A 3,904-nucleotide genomic window follows, 5' to 3' on the forward strand; every position below is an offset into this window, starting at 1 on the left:
TTTCATTTTCTTTTACCTTGTGTATCTAAGTTGGAAACTTGCAGGGAAGCGGAACTAATTCTGTCCACATGGATTTAAATTAATTTGACAGAGGCGAGTACTAGCATGAAATATTAAGAAGAAACCTCTGTGCACAGAGGGCTAGGAGAGATAAATAGGAATGTAATAGTGTAGTTCAGAAATAGGGATGAAACAGATCAAATGCTAAGGAGTCTAAGATAAGTTTGGAACATTATATGTTCATATTTGTAGTCTGATAAATTTGGGTTTCTGAGCTGCAGTCACAATTACTTCATGGAGCTTTGATATAGGGACAGTAACAGAAGACCTGACTCAAAGATGTAGAGGATTAGGTGCTTCTGATTTAGATGTCTAATAATTTCAACACCATGCTGCAATTGTTTTATAACTGAATAATTGCAACAGTCTTAAGTGGGAGATCTGAACCAGGCACCTTTAAACATTTGGACTGGAGTCAAGCAAGGCTTGATAGCTCCAACACTGTTTACAATTCACTTGACAATGGATATTTGCCTCATCAAACATCAAAAGCCTTTTGGGGTCCCTATAAAACACTGCCTTGATAGAAAGGTCTTTCACCTCTGTGCCAAAACTAAACTGACCACCGTACCGATAATTGATTGACAGTTTGCAGATGGCAGCAGTGTTGTTGACAACACTGCTTCATATTTGCAAACACTCTCAATTTCTTCAGTTCTGTATAAAATAAACCTGGCTTGGACTTTAATGTTACTAAAACAAAAGTCATATACCCCACATCCCATAATATATTGAAGGGGACACTCTGGAATATGTTGAAGACTTCACATACCTTCTAAAACACTACGGTTTATGAGGAAATCTAAGATCAGATTGGCTATACCAGCTCAACATTCTATAAACTACTGCAGTACGTGTTTAACAATAAAGACTTTCTCAAGTTGAATTTGTTAGTTGCATCCAGAAGGGATTCTTGAAACAATATATAAAATAGTCCAATTTGGGAAGTGGCCATTTTAGACCTTGTACTGGGAAATGAACCTGGCCGGATGATCAAAATTTCAATGGGGGGATCATTTTGGGAACAGTGATCATAATTCCGCAAGTTTTAAGATCTTTATGAAAAAGGATCCTTGGGTGACAGTACTAAATTGGGAGAAGACTAATTACAACAGTATTAGGTAGAAACTAGAAAAATTGAAGTGGGCAGTTGTTTGATAGTAAATTCACATCTGACATATGGGAGACTTCCTTATCTTTCACCCTCACAGGATCACTGGCCCAGTTGACCAGAAATCAGGGCCAGTGATCCTGTGAGGGTGAAAGATAAGGAAAGCAAGATTTGCGAGCCTTTGATGATAGATGTTAAAAGTTCAGTTAAAAATAATGAAGCATATGTAAATTTTAGGAAACAAATCAAACAGGACTCTTGAGTATGAAGGAATCAGAAAATAACTCAAATAAATTAAACTGCCGAGAAAATGCCATTACATATCCTTGGTAACTAGGATTAAAGAGAATGCCACGGCATTTTATGTGTAAACTAACAGCAAGAGGGTAACTAGGAAAAGGGTAAGTCCAAGTAAGACATAGGTGGGAATTTTGTGTGGAGACAGAGGAAGTGGGTGACATCTTTAATGAGTACTTCGCATCAGTATTCATCAAGAAGAAAGCCATGGATGATAAATTTAGCAAGAGGTTTGTTGGTATGTTGACATTCAGAGGTGGGTAGAGCTGGGTGGCTTGAAATCATTAAGGTAGATAAGTACTCCTGGCTTGATTGGATCTATTCCAGGATACTGAAAGAGGCACAGGAAGCGATTGAAGTGTCTTTGACAGAGATCATTATATCCTCTTTAACTTATTGGCAAGGTCCCTTTGTTCAAGAAGTGCAGCAGGGATAATCCAGGAAATTTTAGGATGGTGAGCCTTACATCATTGGTAGGGAAATTATTGGAAATGATTCTTAGGGACAGGATCTATTTGCATTTGGAGAAGGATGGGCTTATTAAGGATAGTCTGTATGGCTTTATGCAAGTGAAGTCTTATCTCAAACTTGGACTTCTTTGAGGAAGTGACAATGATGATTGATGAGGGTAAAACAGTGAATGTTGCCTACTTGTTGGATTTTACTAATGCATTTGACATGGTAGGCTGGTCCAGAAGATCAATTGCATAGAATCCATGGTTAGTTGGCAAGATGGATACAAAATTGGTTTGGCCATAGAAGATAGAGAGTAGTTGGGAGGGTGCTTTTCTGACTAGAGACCTGAGACCAGTGGTGTTCTGCACTGGGACCTCTGTTGTTTGTAAAATATAAATGACTTGGATGAAAATGTCAGTGGTTTAATTAGTCAGTTTGCAGTTGACACAACAAATTGAGCTGTAGTTAGTAAGGAAGGATATCAAAGGATGCAGCTAGGTATACATCAGGTGGAAAGTTGGGTGGAGAAATGGCAGATGAAATTTAATTGGAACAAATGTGAGGTGATGTGTTTTGGGAGGTCAAATGCAAGAGGAATGTATAGTATAAATGGCAGGACTCTTAGCAGCATTGATATACAGATGGATCCTGGAGTCCAAGTCAGGTTAACAGAAGTGGATAAAGTGGTAAAGAAGGTATATGGCATGTTTGTCTTCATTGGTTGAGGCATTGTATATAAAAGTTGGCAATTGGGACAAATGTGAGGTGCATTTTGGGAGGTTAAATGCAATAGGAATGTATAGTGTTACATTTGTATAAGACCTTTTGGTCAGGACATATTTGGAATACTGTGTGTGGTCCTGGTCACCACATTACAGGAAGGATGTGGAGGCTTTGGAGAGGATGCAGAAGGGGTTTACCATGAAGTTGCTCAGACTGGAGTGTATTCTTTAAAAGGAGGGGTTGGACAAACTTGGATTGTTTTCACTAGAGTGTAGGTGGCTAAGGGGTAACCTGATAGGAATTAAAATTATGAAAGGCATGGATAGAATGGATAGTCAGCATCTTTTTACCCAAAGTGAAAATATCAAAGAGAAGGTAAGCTCTTCTTTTTCACTTTCTAATAAGGAAAGTACCAGGAATGGCAGTGCAGGGAGAGGAATGTTCCTCCTACATGATATTTGAGGTTGAAGGACAACATTAATGTCCCATCCAAGTACATCTGCAGGAAGTGCACCCAACTCTTGCTCCTCCAAGACTGCATTAGGGAACAGGAGCGGGAGCTGGATGAATTTCAGATCATTCAGGAGGCAGGGTCTGTGATAGATAAGAATTACAGGGAAGTAGTTACTCTTAGGCACGAAGAAAGCTAGATAACTGTTAGAAGGGGGTAAAAACAGTCAGTGCAGATCCCTGTGGTTGTTCCCCTGAAAAACAAGTATACCATTTTGGATACTGTTGGAGGAGATGACTTACCAGGGGCGTGAATTGGGGTGCAGGTCTGTGGCACAGAGTCTGTCCCTGTTGCACAGAAGGGAAGGGGGAAAGATGCAGAGTGTTAGTCATTGGGGACTCGATAGTTAGAGGGTCAGATAGAAGGTTTGTTGGGAACGAAAGAGACTCGCAGTTGGTGTGTGGCCTCCCAGGTGCCAGGGTCCGTGATGTCTCAGTCGTGGTCCACATAGGTACCAACGGCTTAGGTAGAAAGAGGGATAGGGATGTAAGGTAGGATTTCAGGGAGCTATTGTGGAAGCTGAGAACGAGATCAAAGAGCTGTTATTTCTGGTTTGTTACCTGTGCCACGTGATAGCGAGGCAAGGAACAGGGAGAGATATCAGCTAAACACATGGCTACAGGGGTGGTGCAGGGTGGGGTGGGGGGGGGTTGGTTTTAGGTATATCGATAATTGGGGCTCATTCTGGGGAAGGTGGGATCTTGACAAACAGGATGGTCTTCACTTGAACTAGAGGGGTACTAATA

Source organism: Chiloscyllium plagiosum, chromosome 23 (genome assembly GCF_004010195.1).
Source record: "Chiloscyllium plagiosum isolate BGI_BamShark_2017 chromosome 23, ASM401019v2, whole genome shotgun sequence".
Lineage (NCBI taxonomy): Eukaryota > Metazoa > Chordata > Chondrichthyes > Orectolobiformes > Hemiscylliidae > Chiloscyllium > Chiloscyllium plagiosum.